This window comes from Tupaia chinensis, unplaced genomic scaffold (assembly GCF_000334495.1).
Source record: "Tupaia chinensis unplaced genomic scaffold, TupChi_1.0 Scaffold148698_1, whole genome shotgun sequence".
NCBI classification, from domain to species: domain Eukaryota; kingdom Metazoa; phylum Chordata; class Mammalia; order Scandentia; family Tupaiidae; genus Tupaia; species Tupaia belangeri.
The window spans coordinates 327,844-347,082 of NW_006208547.1; positions in this window are offsets into that span (position 1 = coordinate 327,844).

Here is a 19,239-nt window from a genome sequence, read left to right on the forward strand (position 1 = left end):
AATAAAAAAAACCCCTCAAAAAAAAAAAAAAAAGAAAAAGAAATTCAAGCATTGGATCCAGGCCACTGAAGACCTGCCCAGACTTTATCCTCCTGCCTCCCAGATGGAGCCAAGTTAGAGCACCTTATTTATTCTCTCTGTCTCTCTCTTTTTTTTTAAATATTATTTTTAATTTTTAAAGTTCTTAGCTCTATTGTCTTGTTAATTCCTACTTTTCCCTCCACCCTTGTAGGACTAGCCTATCACTAGCCATCTCTATCTAGTTTCGAGTGGCCCCTTTCAGGGATTCATTTTTTGCTTAAAATTTAAAAAAAAATTTTTTTTTTGTCTTTTTTTCCCTTCTCTTTTTTTGGTTGCTTTCTTTTCCTTTTCATTTTACCTTTATCACTTTTCTGCTCAGCATCCACACACTGAGTTTCTAGAGCGGTCTAGGTGCACACTAGTCAAATATCTGAGTACTTTTAGGGTCAGATTAATCCTCGGTTTCTATAATCTCTTTCACAAAGGGAGAAAAATGGTACTGTTTAGAGATTTCAGGTCACCTCCTCCTGCATGCCCCTGAATGCTCAGATTTAACTCCAAATCTAGGAGAAAATGTATAATCCATCAGATGACCAGAAAACACCACAGGGGCACAGGAAATATGAGAAATCAAGAAAATATCTCTCTCCTAAGGGAAAAGAATATCTCCTCATCCTCCACAGAACTCATGGAGGGAATTTGTGGAAATGTCAGATAAAGAATTTAAAATACTCATAATGACAAAGATAACAGAGATGGAAGAGCAGAGAGACAAACTCCTGAAGATACAGAAGAGAAGAGATGAGTTCCAGGAGGTGAGGAAGTTCTTGGATAATCTGAAAGAGGGAATGCATACCATAAAAAAGAATCAAATGAAATTATTAGAGATGAAGGCTGTAATACAGGAAATCAAAACCTCCCTTGAAAGTATAAAAAGCAGATTAGATCATGCAGAAAAGATCAAATATCAGGTGTAGAAGATAGAACCTCTGACCTAGAAAAATCCACCAAAAAGATTGAGAAAATAACCTCCCCCAAACGAGGATAACGTATGATAATTCTAGATACCATTAAATGTCCAAACATCTGGATAATTATTATCCCAGAAGGTAAAGAAACTAGTAAGGGGCATTGATAATCTATTCCATGAAATTCTGAAATAAAATTTTCCAAACCTAGAGAGACATTCAAATATCTAGACCCAAGAAATACAAAGGACCCCACATAGAATCAACCTAAGAAAATCTTCTCCAAGGCTCATCATAGCCAGACTGACCAAAACCACAGACAGAGACAAGACACTAAAATTGGCAAGAGAGAAACATCAAGTTACTTTCAAAGGATATCCTGTTAATGGGTGGGAGAGTTTCGAGCTGCGTTGTGAAGTACTTGGTTCTTTGGGTCCAGATCATTAAAATTAGAGATCTGTCCCTAGGCGCAAAATGAAACCGCAACCACAGATAAAGTAGGTAGAAAAGAAGATTTCATAGGAAAGAAAAGAAAGGAAAGAAAGGAAATACACCCAAAAAGGTTCTTGGGTAGGCAGATTGCCAGGTGGCAACCGCGCTTTATTACTAGAGGTCATGAATATTCATTAGTGGGAGGCCCTATGCTGCCTATATCCTTCCTTTAAATTTGAATCCTCAAGTTCTTTCTTGCACCTGCGCAACTTCCTCACAGGTAAAGCATGAGGAACTTGATCACCTAATTGCGAAAGTCCAGTGTGAGCCAGGTTGCCCCAATTAGACTGCCCTAATGGGAATTAGGGCATTGACCAAAATGCTTACTTAGGCCTTTTTGGTAAGAGAAAAATCTACAAATCATCCCTGTGTGCTTCCCTCAGGCCCCAAAAAAGGAAGATGGCAAATTGCCTTGCCCTCCTTGTGCCCAGAGCTAGATGAGCCTTTCGTTCTTCTCTTAGGGCTGCCCGCTCATGACTGACTAACTGCCTACCACAATCCCATCAGGCTAATGTTGGACCTCTCATTGGAAACAATGCAAGCAAGGAAAAAATGAGAAAATATATTGAAAGTGTTCAATGAAAAATAATTTCAGCCAAGAATACTATACTCAGCAAGATTAGCCTTTATGTTGGGGAGAAAAAATAAAAAGCCAAAAACATTCTCAGATAAACAAAACCTGAAAGAATTCACCAACACCAGACCAGCTCTCCAAGAAGTGCTAAAGGGAGTGCTATAGCAAGAAAATTAAAGTCAGACACACAGAAATGAGAGTACAACAAACAAACAAGAAAATGGCCAGCCTAATGGTAGGGGCAAGTCTGGAGTTCACTGTTAATTTCCGGAGTTTAAATGGAAAGATCAGACCACAGTAACACTGTAAATTCAATAAGAGAGAGATTAATTATATGAGACTGAACTGGTGAAATAGAATGATATGACTTTTGACTAAAACATTACTGATTTTCTTCTATGCTTTGTTTTGCATATTTAAGGATTTTTATCTTCTCTTGAACTTTTGATATTTTCATCTGCCTACTATTTGAACTGAATCCTAAGTTTTTCCTGGCTTTAAGTCTTACAAATTTTTGAGTTTGATCTACTAAAACTAAAACTGTTTATCTTGAAGTTAAAAAAATGCATGGGAACCAGCAGTTAGAGTAATGGCTATGTCGCTGGATTCCCACATAGTCGACCGCGGTTAGCATCCTGGACCCAGTGGCTTAAAACTCTCGCCAGGTGCATGTATGTGCCCAAGATCTCGAGAGGAGAACAGAGGAGAAGGGATTACGGCGTGGCCATCCCCCTGGGGGGTGATTTCTCGCTTTCTGTCTCTCTGTCCCTCTATGTCTGGTGAGCGCACACGCCTTATAGCAAAAACCTCTCCAAAAACCTCTAAAAAAAAAAATGCATTAAATGACTGCAGTAAGCTATATAGCCCCAGCTAGGTGCTACTTTATAGTATGTTCACTTGACTCTCTGAGGTTTATGCCTCAAGTCAGACATGTGTTCATTGATATGTATATATCAGTTGTACCTGATAGTGAAAGTTTTTTAATTAATTAAGATCTTTAGTGAATCAATAAAACGTGAAAAAAAAAAGCCATGGAAAACAACTGTATAAGGTGGAAACAGTATGGAAGAGAGGGAGGTAATCAAGTGGGAAAAAAAAGCAAAATATATAAGAAACAAGAGATGGAAAAATATTTGTTGACAATAGCATGTATGGTAATATCCTTGATTAAGCCAATATACAGTGTATCCTGGGTGAAAAATCTCATTTTGAATACTGTATTGATGTACAGTGAATCAATGTAAATAAATTTTAAAAAAGTTTAAAAAAAAATGATAGTCAACAGTTCTAAGGATACAACTGAAGATTTAGATCTTTGGGTAACTGGCAATATTACTGTAGAAGGAGAGCCACTAATTGCTACAGAATCGCCGAATGTTGAGAATTGCAAAATTCTCCCATTCTTATTGTGATCCTCATTCAGATCACTCAAGGCAACTAAGATTTTAAATGTGCTCTCTCTGTTGACAAATATTACTGTGGATATTTTAGCAGGGAACTAGAATTTTTAAGCACTCAATGATGGGAGAATCTTCATAGTATCTCACCCCCCAAGAAATTGTAATGGTTTATAATAGTTGACAGCACTGAGCTTTAAAATCAAAACACCTGAGTTTGTCAGTCTCTAGTCAAGAGGCCTTGACTGACTCCCTAAACTTCAGTTTCTCCTGTTGTAAAAGTGAGTAATATTACTACAAATCAAGAGTTACTGTGAAAACTAAGAGATCACTTAAAATACCCAATGCAGCGTGTAGGACACTGTAAACTGTCAATATATGTCACCAACCCTACCTGCCATCACCATCATCCTCAGCTGGTCTCGGCAGCAGAGAACACAACTGGCACTTTCCCCTGGCTCAAGCGCTCCTTGACTCAAGTCTCTCTGGCACTCCTTCAGTCTTTGTTCTGCAAACCGAATCACAAAACTATCCCTTGCATGTTCTCAAATATCTCCGTTTGTTTGTTGCATATGTCTTTTAGAAATAAAAACAATAGCTTTTTATTTTTATCATTCAGGCCATGCAAAATTTGATTTGTCTCTTGCATTTTGTTCTTTTTTGTTTTTAAAACAAATTTATTTTAATTTCTGATTTGTGTATAATCATTGTACATCTTTGTAGGGTCCAGAATGGTTTTCCTTTTTCTTTTTTTGGAGAGGTTTTTGCTATAGGGCATGTGTGCTCTCCAGAGAGACAGAGAGATAGAAAGCGAGAAATCACCCCTTAGGGGGATGGCCACGCCACAATCCCTTCTCCTCCATTCTCCTCTCGGGATCTTGGGGCACGCATGCACATGCGCCCGGCATGAGTTTAAGCCACTAGGTCCAGGACTTGAACCATGGTTGACTACACGGGAGTTCAATGACATACCATTACACTAACTGCTGGTCCTGAGTCCAGAGTGGTTTTTCAAAGCATGTATACAGTATGCAATAGTCGAGTCAAAGATATAAACTTACCCTCTCCAACATGTATCATTATATTATGTTGTATAATTCAAGATACATTCTACTGATTCATTTTGGAAATATATATTAAATTGTGAATGATTTTATTTACTGTATGTTGGCACATTGTTCTATAACCTACCACTTACATTTTATTTCAGGGATGTCGTTGAGCTGTAGGTCCAAGTGTGTTGTAAATAAAATAAATATCTTGTATGGTTATACCTCCTGTTAGATAATTTCTTGAAAATAAAGTAAAAAATATTTACTGTCAAAAAAAAATAAATTCAAGCATTGTTATTTTGCTCATTGCAGAAAATTTAGAACTTTGGAGAAAAGTTAGAATTATTGACATTTTGTACATAAAAAAGTAGATTTGACTTTTCGTACTTAAAACCCCCATGCAAATATATGAAGAGACATTAAAAAGTTTGTAGAAAAATAGAATTAAAAAATAATGAATTTATTTTAGTGCCCTTAAATTTTTAAATGTATAAGTAGTCTTTTCATAATATGCATTTTTCCATGAACTTTTAAAATACCTCTAGTATGAGGGACCAGCAGGTGATATAATGGCTATGTCACTGGACTCCCACATAGCCTACTGCAGTTTAAGGCACGGGGTCCGGGCACATGTGTGTGCGTGCCAAAAGATCTGAGAGGAGAATGGAAGAGAAGGGATTACGGCGTGGCCATCCCTGCTGGGAGGTGGGGGTGGGTGATTTCTTTCTTTCTGTCTCTCTGTCTGCTTCTCTCTGTCTTTCTGGAGAGTGCATACGCTCTATACCAAAAACCTCTCCAAGAAAACAAAACAAAAACCTCTAGTATGAGATTATTAGCCAAAAAAAGAACTCTGGAGCTGTTTAGGGAGTTTATTTTCCTGAAACAGTGAAAGGTAAAATTAGTGGTAGAAAAATAGGAGAAATCATCAACAAGATTCTATGGAAAATAAGAATAGAAAGATACATCCTCTGAAACACTTTTGTTTTTCATTTCTAAAATATTATAAAATAATAACAAATGTTTACTATATAATAATTTTTATCATTTAAATAATACTCATAACAATCTTATGAAGCTTGAGTTAATTTTACAGGAGCAGAAACTGAGGCTCTGTGAGGGCAGATAACTTGCTCACCAGCTCTCAGGTGGCGGAGGGAGGATTTGCAGTCAGGGGCTTCAGGCTCCTGAGCCCCTGCCATTGCTCTGCACTTAGCAGCTTCCATGCTTGTAATCAGAAACTGTGCAGAGCAGCCCTGATCTGCTCCTGCAGCTGAGGGGACATCCTGCGTAAGTTCCTGGGCTCCCCACTGCAGAATGAGATAGAGCTGAAACATTTCCCCTTGGGTAGGAAGAAACCCAAGAGGGATGTCTTTTAATTAAATCTGAGTAAAATTTTCATTGCAATTGGGATGTGAATTTATTTTCTCTTTCATAATCCTACAGGGCCATTTAAGTCCTATCTCTGAACAGAAGAATTTGTACCAAACTTTGATTAGGGAGTACTTTGTTCTTCAAACTCCTGTTCAGTCTAAGAGAATGTATTTTCAAATTCATAGAAATGAAAAGTAAAGCACTTTAAAGTCGTATTGATATATGCAAATGGAAGCTTGGTATTTTCATTATGTACCCAGATTACCACTTCACAGAATGTATTTTGGGGGACATTAGTGCTTCCTAAGAGTTAACAGATAATAAAAATATCATTAAAAATATGTTAACAATGTATTCACTGTACATACCTGTATGTGTATAAATATACATACATGTATATAAATTTATATTGAGTCATTGGAAAGTTCACGACATATTTTTCTTTGCAAAAAATGCGTCATGACTTTCCCAAAGACCCAATAGTTTATATATGTATATCAAATACCCAAAACTGCTGAACAAATCTTCATTTTAAACAATTTGTAAGATATGAACTAGCAGGTGGTATAAAGGTAAAATAGAATGCTCTCGGAGGCTAACCTATGGGGGAACATTTCCGGTTCCTGTCCAGAGACTTCTCAGAGTGCACTGAGTACATTTGTGCCCATGATCTGGGGCTGGCGACAGTGGGTGTTGGGGGTCTTGTCTGTCTGTCTCTCATGTTTTCACTCATGGATGAGAGAAATAAACTTTAAAAAATGTGTAAGTTAGGATTTTTTTTTAGAGACATGTATTTTAGAAAACAAGCAATACCCAAAAGGTCCTTTGATGAAGATGCTTCACTCACCGGGGCCTGATATGGCTTTTCTAGTGCAGTCAAAGAGTTCACTGTGCTTGCCATTTTGTTCTGTTTGTTAATCCATTACCATATAACCATGTCATATGTTGGTCATGTTACCTTAAGATGTGATTGGGATTTTATTAATTTATTTAACATCCTCTCTGTGCCAACCACTCATATGTCCTGGGATGGGGAAGGCATATAAGAAGACATCATACTTCCCTGTAGTCTTTGTAGCTGTCAGAGATGGGAGGTCACCCTCACAGAGCATGGTGCTATTAGTGTTGAAGTCCAGGTAGGCAGGAGGGCTCTGGGGAGTCAGAGAAAGAATAATTAGATAGGAGAGTCTGGCCTCCAATGTTTTTAGAAAAAGCAACACTTTTGGCCGGAACCGCCATCTTCCAATAAGTCAGCAAAATGACAAATGTGAAGTGAAAGAGGAGAGGCACCGGATATATGTTCTCTAGGCCTTTTAAAAAGCATGGAGTGGTTCCTTTGGCAACATATATGGGAATCTACAAGAAGAGTGATATTGTAGACATCAAGGGAATGGATACTGTTCAAAAAGGAATGCCCCACAAATGTTACCATGGCAAAACTGGAAGAGTCTACAGTGTTACCCAGTGTGCTGTTGGCATTGTTGTAAACAAGTTAAGAGGAAGATTCTTGCCAAGAGAATTAATGCAGGTATTGAGCACATTAAGCATTCTAAGAGCAGATATAGCTTCCTAAAACATGTGAAGGAAAACTATCAGAAAAAAAAGAAGCCAAAGAGAAAGGGACCTGGCTTCAACTAAAGCGCCAGCCTGATCCACTCAGAGAAGCACACTTTGTGACAACCAATGGAAAGGAGCTGAGATTCTGGAACCTATTCCCTATGAATTCATGGGATAATGGGTATTAAAAATAAATTAAACTATGATCTATTTTAAAAAGTTAATTATATATGGACAGGCAGGTACTTTTTTTTTTTTAAGAGGTTTTCGCTATAGGGTGTGTGCGCTCGCCAGACAGACAGAGAGAGACATAGAGACAGAAAGCGAGAAATCACCCCCCAGAGGGGATGGTCATGCCGCAATCCCTTCTCCTCCATTCTCCTCTCGGGAACTTAGGCATGCGCTCACATGTGCCCGGCGTGAGTTTTAAGCCACCGGGTCCAGGACGCAAACCGCGGTCGACTACGTGGGAGTCCAGCGACATAGCCATTACGCTAACTGCTGGTTCCCAGCAGGTACTGTTTTTATACAAGCCAACGTCTCCCCTCTGAAATCAATCTTTTTTTTTTTTTTAATCATTCTTTTTTATAACTAAATTTTTAGGGAAGGAATAAACAATAAAATCATACAATTTAACCAATTAGTCTCTAAAGTCATGTTTGTGTAAACAATTGCAGATTAGCTTATTTGTAATAATTTGGAATATATTTATAATTTTTAGGACATTAACAGTTTAACATAATAGACAAAGCTTAAATAGCTGTCATTGCACAAGCTTATTATTATATCATTTAGTTTATCTAACAATTGCCTTTTTAGTACATGCTTGAGATTTTGCCTAATTTTACCGAAGTATGCCAGTATTGTACCACCTGAGCTCTACGAGGCAAAATGCAAAATGACAGCTGAGACCATTTTCAGCTGAGTTTGTTAGTCTTCAAATAGTGTTTTAAGAGTAGAGCAAAAATACCCGGCCATTCACATACATCTTGTATATTTGTTTTGTCTACTATTTGAGTGTATCATCCATCTTGCAGAGTTGTCCAGTGGGATGTCAATTCTAATGATTTGTTTTAAGCTAACAATTGTCACTTACTGAAATAACAAAAAAGAAAAATATCCTGAATAGAGTCAGGGTGGTGGTCTAATAATTTCTATTCACTTTAGTGTTTGACTTCTACCATCAAATTCTACCACTTTACATCTTACCCTTGAAAATTGAGACCAAGGACAAGATAATTTATTAAATGGTCTTTACGTTTTTTCCTTTTCGAGAAAAAAAAATGTAGAGGAAAAGAATGATGGAAGCAAATCATCGGGGTTGACATTAAGCTGCACAAGACAGAAGTTCTGTTTCACTTCTCAGATTTAAGCTATTCTTAAATTTAAAAAGACATGTTTCTAGTTTCTTATATGGAAAACAAAACTTCCATTAGTATTTTAAATACTGACTATCTGCAACTGCAATGTCAGAGAAGAAATTGCAGTAAAAACCTTGTTTACAACTGCCAGAAAAATAATGAAGTTTAATAAATTAATGAGGACCCTGAGAATAAGCTTAGAAATATAGTTTTTTTCCTGAAGCACAATAAATGATCAACCACAGACTGTACACTATTAGTTTGAATTATGGAATCTTTATCACATATATTCTCTTTGAGTAGTCACCATTCTTCAGGACATCTGGGTTTACAATTTTTACTGGAAAGACAGGTTTGTGCAGCTTCAAGCAAAATTCAGGGAAAAAGAATTTTGTTTCTAACTTTAATATCAGTATAAGCAGAGATGGAAATAACTCATGCTAACAAACCATGTGGATACAGTTTTGCTGTGGATGTGAAGTGTAATTCTTTCCTAATGTAACAAGGAACTATGGAATAGCAAGGGAACACAGTCTCACAATTCTAGGAGCTAAAGGTCCAAAGTCCACGTGTCAGCAGAACCAGGCCCCTGGGAAACCTGAGGGCAGAAACCTTTCTTACTTTTCCCCAGCTCCTTGTGGAGGCTGGTAATCCTCAGCCATTCCTTGGCTCGCAGCTGCCCCAGGCTCTGTCTCCATTGCCATCTGGCCTTCTTCCCGGTGTGTCTGTTTGTCTTTTTGCAAAGACACAAGTCGTATTTGATTCAGGTCTGCCTGACTCCAGTGTGACCTCATTTTAACTAATGACATCTGTCAGAACCCTATTTACCAGTAAGGTCGCATTCTGAGATAGTGGGGGCTGGGACTTCAACATGTATTTTTTGGCAAGGGTGAGGTGGGGGAGCACAATTCAACACATAATATCTCTTGACCATTTTCTTTGAACTTTTTTCTCTTTGTATTAAAATGGTTTAGATGTGTACAAAAGTTGCATTGAAACAGTTTAGATGTAGGGCACCGAGGAGTCGCACACACCCTTCATCCACTTTCCCCTAGTGTTTCCTTGCTCCTCACGGCACAGTTACCCGAACTAGGAATTGAACACTGGCATAGTCTATCAACTAAGCTAGAGACTTTGCGTTTTCTAATTTTTCTACTTCTGTTTATTTAGGCTATTGCTGTTCCAACATCCAATCCCAGCTACTAAGTTTTAATTAGTTTCACTTAGCTATTATCGTCAATTTGTAACAGTTTTCTGTCTTTCCTTGGTTTCTGTAAACTCAATAGACTTTTGAAGAATACTGAACAAGTGGTTTTTTTGTTTGTTTGTTTTAAGAATGTCTTCATTTGGATTTTGAAGATAGATTGACTAGATTGGGATGAATAGACTGGGATGATGAATTTTTGGAAAGGACGTCTTAGAGGTGAAATGCCCTGCCCATCACGTCATGTCACAGGTCCATGCCAGCAATATAGTTTATTCTTGGTGAAGCGAACCCTGACCCCTTTGTTGAGGTGCCATGTGTCAGATTTCTTCAGAGGAATGTTGCCACTTTCCCATTTCTGTGCTCTGTTCTTTGTCTAGCAAGACTGAAAAGAAAGAATTAAGTTTCATCTCCTTGGGGAAGGGGAAGGACATTGAAGAATTTGTGAACATTTGTGAAAACAAAAGGTTGGTTGATAATTATTTCAGGGGAGGGCTGGTCCCACAGACCAGCAGTGAAGAGAGCTAGATCCCACCTGGCTGACCCCAGTGGGAAATAGGCGCATGTGTGAGTGTGACCAAAATCCTGATAGGAAGGGCGAATGGAGGAAAAAGGATTACAACATGACCATGCCCCATGGAGGAGGCTTCATCTTTCTCTCTCTGTGTCTCTGGTGAGCAAATATGTCCTGTAGAGATTAAATATAAATAAATAGATAAATAAATAAATATTTGGAGGGAGATGCTTTGCATCTACACAGATCACCTGTTTCTCCTAAAAACTCTGACAGTTAATTTTAGCATCCGTCAGTGGACTCAGCCTGCGGCATTACTACTGTGGCATCCAGTGATGATTTTCCACTTTGTTCACATCATATTCTTTTAAACAGCAGCTGAAAAACAAGAATTCTGGGGAAAGCTGAATTCATTTCATCCTCTGAAATGGTTTAGGACTAAATAAAATGCTTTCATAGTGTTTTTTAATAACATAAGCTCTAAGGAAGAAAAGCACCTGGCCCTCCTCTCCTGGTGCCAATGACATCGGCACACTGAGTTGTGCAATGGTGCTCAATGGTCCCGAAGGAAGGAGCGTCCCCTCGTGTGACATGCTCATTTGCATACACACGTTTAACTCCAGCAAGAGGTGTGCACTCGGGGATCTCCCAGAGCAGGAATACAGATATTCTCAGGGAAAAGCAGTTCCCCACTAAACGTTACAACCTCATTCCAAGATTCAGGTGTCAGTTCACAGCTTTCCAGATTGACATCCTAAATCAAGAAAACGTTGCATGTGTACAGTAGCTGGCCTGCTCTTTTCGGAAACTGCTGCCTGTGGTTTTCAAAAACATGGTAAAGCGCTGGCAATTGGCAACGTGTCTCTCTGCATGACTAACTTCACTTCTGCAGTTAACTAACAGTCTTCAATGATTCATGCGCATCACCCGAAGTGTAAGCTTTGATCGACAGCCATTGATTTTAGGGCCCTGTAATTCTGTTTTATCCTGAAGTAAAATTTGTCACCTGATTGTTCCATTCTCTTCAAATGTAAAATTAAAATGATAAGCAGAAGAAATGCACTGTCTGTCTCAGTATCTCAGTTAAAAGTGAGCATGACTGCTGCTCTATGCTCTGCAGCCAGACAAGTGGTATTCTAAGACAAATAACATTAATGTCCTTTAATAGTTCAAATATACAGAAGAATTTTTTTCTCCATTAATCCAATAATTACAGGAGAACAATAGATGATTAATTATGTGTATAAAGTAAAACATCAGAAGGCCCATTAAGAAATGGTACTATTTTACCATTGTACATTGTTCTAGAAACAAGATCAGATTAGTTCTTTTCTTTTTTTTTTTTAAAGAGGTATTTTTGCTATAGGATGCATGTGTTTACCAGAGAGACAGAGAAAGAAAGTGAGAAATCATCTCCCAAGGGGGATGGCCCCGTGCTGCATTCCCTTTTCCTCCATTCTCCTCTCAGGATTTTGGGCATACACACATGTGAGCCCAGTGTGAGTTTTAAGCTGCTGCATCTGGGACCCGAACTCTGATCAACCACGTGGGAATCCAGCAATGCAGCCACCATACCAGCTGCTGGTTCCAAAATTAGGTTATTTCTTTAGATAGCTCAACCAAATAAAATTTAGTTTATTTTGTTTTTTCTTTTTTGAGAGTTTTGCTATAGGGTGTGTATACTCTCTGGAGAGACAGACAAAAAGCAAGAAGTCACTGCCCCTCCCCCCCACATGGGGGAATGGCCACATCACAATCCCTTCTCCTCTAGGGATTTGGGGAACATGCATGCATGCACCTGGAGGGAGTTTTAAGCCACTGGGTCTGGGACTCAAGTAAGATCTACTACATGAGAGTTTAGCAATGCAACCATTACGCCATGTGCTGGTTTCCAACATTTAGGTTTTTAAATTAAGTTTGGGGATATAGTGCTTGTTCTGAAAAGATTTCTCTTTTTTTTTTTTTCTCATTTTTAAAGATTTTTTTGCTAGAGGGTGTGTGCATTCGCCAGAGAAAGGCAGAAGGAGGGAGAGAGAGCACAAAAGTGAGAAATCACACCCCAGAGAAGATGACCATATCCTCTCTCCTCTTGGGATTTGGGCATGCATGCACACTGCCCAGAGAGATTTTCAATTCATTGGGTACGGGATTCCGACCACTCTGTTGGACATGTGGGATCCAGTGCCACCTGCTGGCCCCTTTGAAAAGACTTCTTAATACTAGTTTTATTCTTGGCAGCATACTTTCTTAAGGGGATTGTTCTGGGAGCATTCACCCTTCCTTGAAACACTTTTTGAACCAGTATTGGATTTGAACTAAATAGTACACTTGTGTTCTGAAGGGGCCTTGTATTCGAAGACCATATTTGTCCTTATTTGTTCAAGAAAAATAATTTCAGACCATCTTAAGAGGAACCTCAGAAGAAAGGCCTGCACTGTTGCCCCAGTCTATCACATCGCGGCTCAGAAGTTTTGTCCAGAGTATGTCTCTACAAAACCACCTTCCAAGGCCAGAGAGCCGTGCTCTGACCTGTGTGTGATCACAAATACGAACTGCGGTAGAAGAGCCTGGCAAAAGATTGTGAGACAGCTATGGATGGATAAATGCAAATTCATCACAGGAGATTCTCACATATGAGTGATCCCAAATACCATCCTCATATGTAACTATCAGCATTAAGAACTAAGTAAGCTGTTAGCTGTTCTTTTTGTTTGTTTGTTTGTTTGTTTTTCTATCTTAAACACAGTGATGCATACACCCATCACATGTTCCTCAGGGAGACCATTGTTCACAGGGATGTGCTCAACACTCCTGCCCTCTGTACACAGAATTCTAAGGGAAGTCTCTTATCGCTGTCTTCTCCTATTACTGTTATTTTTAAAATCTGTGGTTTCCATGATATAGCAAACTTCATGAGAGCAGAGCTGTCTGCTATAGTCTATGTTCCAACTGCCATACTGTTAAGTTTTAAATTAAAATGTGTGCACCAGGGACCAGCAGTTAGCGTAATGGCTGTGTTGCTGGACTCCCATGTAGTCGACCGCTGTTTGAGTCCTGGACCTGGTGACTTAAACTCATGCCGGGCGCATGTGTATGTGTCCAAGATCTCAAGAGAAGAATGGAAGAGAAGGGATTGTGGCGTGGCCATCCCCCCTGGGGGGGTGATTTCTCACTTTTTGTCTCTCTCTCTCTGTCTTCCTGGTGAACTCACGTGCCCTCTAGAAAAACCTCTCCAAAAAAAATTTTTTTTGCATCAGTTTGCATTCAACTGGATTATATAATACAGAAAAGCCCCCAAACAAAGGCCTAAGTGATGTGCTATCATATGAAGGAAGCCCAGTGTTCGACCATGGATGATGTAACAACGCACAAAGATGCAAGATCCCAGGCTTTCCTGTCTTCCTGCTCCATGTTCCTCACCCCTGACTTACCTGGTCAAGGTTATCTTAGGGTCCAAGCTGGCTGTCCTGGCTCCTCCCAATCCCTTTCCTATCTTTCTCTATGTAGTTAGCTTGTTTTCCTTATTGCTCTGCTTAACTTGCATTCTCAGATTTACTCTTTCCAGAAAAGCCTAACAGAGCCTTACAGGCACCCTGTGAACGCCCTGTCAGTCAAACCACAATCAAATGCATGGGTATTTTAGTGCTCATCTTGTTCAAGGTCCCTCCAATGCATTTGACCCCTGACTTATGACATCAACAATGTGTTGTGCCAAGAGAAAGTGTTAGATATAGCTGTAAGATATATGTGAATTTTGTCAAATGAGTTACAGAAACAAATTTGTAGCAGTTAGATGACTTTTTCCCCTTTGTAACATCACAAAAAAGAGTGTTGCATTACTGTGTTGTAAGTTTTGCTCCTATAAGGCTCCTCAGCTAAATGCTCATTCTTCAACATTTGATCAGATTGTATACTATTCTGTTTTGTTGCATTAAACCACCTAAAGATAGAAATTGCTGTTCTGTTAAGAAAAACAAAAAGCGACATGCCAATAAATGTGTTTATCAGGCTTTCCTTTATAATCTTATGAATCATCACAAATGTCACCTAAAATTCATCATTCAGGTTTTACTCTTAGTTGAAGTTTCTCATCTGTGAGAGCAAATCCATTAAGTACACTAGTTTAAATCATAGCAATGGAACCCATGATCTTAATGGCATTTACTAGTGTTCTACATATTGTTGTTCCAGAATGAACTTAGGTTTAATTTGCTTCACCATGAATTCCACTCATATGTTTGAATTTCCTTTAAAAAAGCAGAGCAACACATTTCCCTAGTAGCTATTCAATCTGCTTTCTCTGGAGCACAATACTATAATACTTTCAATGAAGTTTAGCAGCCCTGGCCTACACTTAACAGCCTGATTTTTGCAATCAGTGTTCCAACTAAGTCTCACTTACTGAAATAATTTCACATTTATTGTGAAAGAGGTGTTGTTTGTATGGAAGCAGGCAAAGATCTGAGCAAATGTGGAGACCATCATGCCAGCAGGGCTCTCAGGGACACAGGAAAGTCGAATGGGGTCAGGATCGACTCCCACTACTTACTCCTCCCCCAACCCCCACTAACTTCTGGCTGGCTGTGTAGATGACAACCACTAACCCACCCTGCCTCCCATCCTGGCAGCAACGTCTGAAAACAGAGTGGGACAGGTGGGAAACTGAACCACAAGCCACAAGTGTGGCTTTCTTTTGTGAGGGGAAGAGATGTAAGTCCAAATATTTTGCTTGTTTATGTCACTGGGAGGTGCACACACCTGAGAGAGAGAGAGAGAGAGAGAGAGGAGAGAGAGAGAGCGAGTGAGTGAGCAGGGAAATGGCTCCCAATGGGACCTGGTCATGCTGTAATCCTTTTCCCTCTAGCTCTTCATCCTATCAGGATTCTGGGCATATGCATGCTAAGGATGTTTTCAAGCTACAGGGGCTGGGACTCTAATCTTGGTCAGCCCTATGAGATCCAGCTTCCTCTGCATAGCTCCTAACAGCTGTGGATGTAAACAGGTCTTTGTTTCCTTTTTATTTTAGAAGTTTATTTATTTATTTCTTCTACAACCCAGAGAGAAAGAGAGTGAACAAGAGAACAAGCACACACACCTTTATTGGTGTTCCAACACCATGATCCACTCCCAGCTTAAGGCAGCCCTGAATCATGGGCTGGTGTACTCAGGGAGGTCTCTAGACATAAAACCAGAACCTTCCCATGGGGGTCAGGCTTGCAGAGCATCACTTTTACTGCTGTGTCACCATCTAGCCCACAAGATCGAACTTTAACAATTTCTACCCAGCTAAAATTGGTGCAAGATTATGATGTATTAAGAAACTGGAAAGAGGGCTTTGACATAGAGGACTTACAGAGAGAATTATTGGAGCAAATAGACTATTTCATATTTATATTCCTAAATTGAAACTTTGAAATAAACTAATTATGTAGGTACTTTAAAAATTGTTTATCCTCATATTTTGATTGAAGGGAGAATATAGTTTAAAATAAATGGCAAAAGCATGTCTTTCTGTGTAGTTATTTAATTATTTTCGCAGAAACCTTGCTTTATAGAGTGACTCTAAACAAAGAGCAATAAATGCAACTGCTGTCATAGAAAATTAATCCAAATGTTCCTGAAAAAAACAATGAAAATAAAACCTATTTGCAACCTATTTATCTATAAAGAGAGACATATTGTTGTCACATGAATTTCTGATTAACAGTTACTACTAATATACCACCAGCCACAATGAATTACTTAAAACTTTAGATGGTTTGTTTGTCATTAGACTGTGCAACCTAGCAGTAAATTAAATTTCCTGGTTGTCTCCTGAGAAATGATTCCCACAGTCCTTGTATTTAGCATTGAATATCACGATAAAATGCAGTAAAGGTTTGACATTGCATAGTTTCCTTTTATTGTGAAAAGCTACTGAGGGAAAATTTAGGCCAAATCAGTAAAGGAGTATTAGAACTTCATTTTTCAGGAATTATGTTTACTTAAAACTTTAACGTCTTAGTAGGAAACATAACTCTGCCTAAGAAGACTTGTTCCAGTTTCTGAAATATAATTACATTCCTTGGAAAAGTATTGTGAAACACCAAAACATAAAACCTATTAACTATGAGACTTCAGATGTTTTTAGAATTAAGACCCCAAAGCAGGCTTAACTATATAGATCTTCAAAACCTGGACTAATATTTACTCCCATCATTTCTTTTCTTTAACTATCCTCTTCAAATGATGTTTGAGGATGAAAACAGAAAAGCACGATATTACACAGCTACTACTTCTTTTCCTTCCCTTTGTACTCTAAAAGAGTTTATGTATTTAAAAAAAAAACAAACTAATTGTACTGTGTTCACTATTAATATGTTATTGACAAAAATTAAAGACTCTTGGGACCAGCAATTGGTGTAATGGCTATGTTGAGGGACTCCCACATAGTCGACCGTGGTTCATGTCCCGGACCCAGTGGCTTAAAATTCACTCCGGGCGCATGTCCATGTGTGTCCAAGACCCCGAGAGGAGAATGGACGAGAAGGGATTGCGGCGTGGCCATTCCCCCTGGGGGATGATTTCTCACTGTCTGTCTCTCGTCTCTCTCTGTCTATCTGGCGAGTGCACGCGCCCTACAGCAAAAACCTATCAAAAAAAAAAATTAAAGACTCTTGCTCAGAGGTTTACAAAGCAGACTAAACAAACTTTGGTAAGTAAACTCTCCCTTCTGCTCTAAAATGCCTGTCACTGATAAGGAAACCATTCTTGCAGCTCCCTGAAGAGGAGGATTCTCTAAGACGTTCTCAAGTCAAAACACCATGCCCACTTCCACCCGGACCATTGCGCATCCCCACCCCTACTCCCCTACTCGTCTCTGGACTTCAGGTTGGTTCCTTGAGACTTTAAGACTAACTCAAAAACCGCCCTCCCTACCCCCCAAAACCAGATAGAGCTGGCCTGTAGTTCCAGACTCCAGGCTACCTGCAGCTGCAGGCACTTCCCGGACCATTGCTCATCCTCTGCCCCTTCCCCACTTGTCTTTGGACTCTGAATTTCAGTGGTTTGAATAGTGTGCATTATGTGTTGCACACCGTGCAATTGTTTCGTTTTGTTTCATTTCTCTCTCTCTTTTTTTTTTAATTTTATTTTGGAGAGGCTTTTGCTATAGGGCATGTGTGCTTGCCAGACAGACAGACAGAGACAGAGAGACAGAAAGTGAGAAATCACCCCACAGGGGGGATAGTCACGCCGCAATCCCTTCTCCTCCATTCTCCTCTCGGGATCTTGGGCATGCACGCACATGCGCCCAGCGTGAGTTTTAAGCCACCGGGTCCAGGACTCGAACCGCAGTCGTCTACGTGGCAGTCCAGTGACATAGCCATTACACTAACTGCTGGTTCCCTTGTTTCGTTTTTCTTTGCTCTTGAGGTGTTGCTTATTAGATCAGTTGGAGGCTCACCACTTCCTAGAAACAGGGAGGACTTTGGGTCACCCAGGACCAGTGATAACATTATATGGTACTGGTGAGAAACAGGTAGGCCAACCATAAGAGAAATAATCAATTTTCTAATCCTGTACACCTTTTAACTCTCAGAGATGCCTTAAATAGGTTAGGAAACAACATATTTATCACCTGATGACTAGAAACAATTGCGGAGGCTCAAGAAGTATGAGAAACCAACAAAAGACCTCTCCCCTAAGGGAAATCATCAAGCCTGCATTACCCACAGTCAATACAATGGACATCGTGGACATGTCTGATAAGGAATTCAGAATATTTGTAGTGACCAAACTAACTGAGATGGAAGAGAAAAGAGACAAGGAGCTCCAGGAGATGAGGAAGTCCTTTCATGATTTGAAAGAAGAAATAGATACCTTAAACAAAAACCAGATGGAACTTCTAGGGTTGAAGAATGTGATACAGGAAATCAAAACCTCCCTTGAAAGTACTGAAAGTAAGTTAGATCAGGCAGAAGGTCGAATCTCTAACGTAGAAGACAAAATATCTGACCTAGAAGAAAGTATCAAGAAGATTGAGAAAACAACCATGAAAAGTGAGGATAATATATGAGGAATACTGGATACCATCAAGCGTCCCAACATCTGGATAATTGGTATCCCAGAAGAGGAAGAAAATAATAATGGCCTAGATAATTTATTCCACGAAATCCTGGAAGAAAACTTTCCAAACCTAGAGAGACATTCAAATATCCAGATTCAAGAAATACATAGGAACTCGAGTAGAATCAACCCAAGAAGATCCTCTCCAAGGCACATCATAGCCAGACTGGCAAAAACAATTGACAAAGACCAGATACTAAAGTTGATAGGAGGGAAATGTCAAGTTACTTACAAAGGTCACCCCATCAGGCTAACATGTAGGTAAGGAAAGAATGGGGAAATACTGTCAAAGTGTTGAATGAAAAACAATTTCACTGAAGAATATTATACCCGGAAAGATTATCTTTCACATGGGAAAAAAAGATAAGAACATTCTCCGATAAAGAAAATTTGAAGGAATTTACCAACTTCAGACAAGCTCTTCAAGAAGGGAGTGCTATACAAAGAGAACTAAAGACAGACACACAGAAATAAAACAACAAAAAACAACCAAGAATATGGCCAACTTAAGGGTAGGGACAAGTTCAGAAATATCAGTAATAATGTTGAATATTTATGGTTTACATTCTCCAATCAAGAGACACAGACTGGCTGAATGGATTTAAAAAAAAAAAAGACAGGA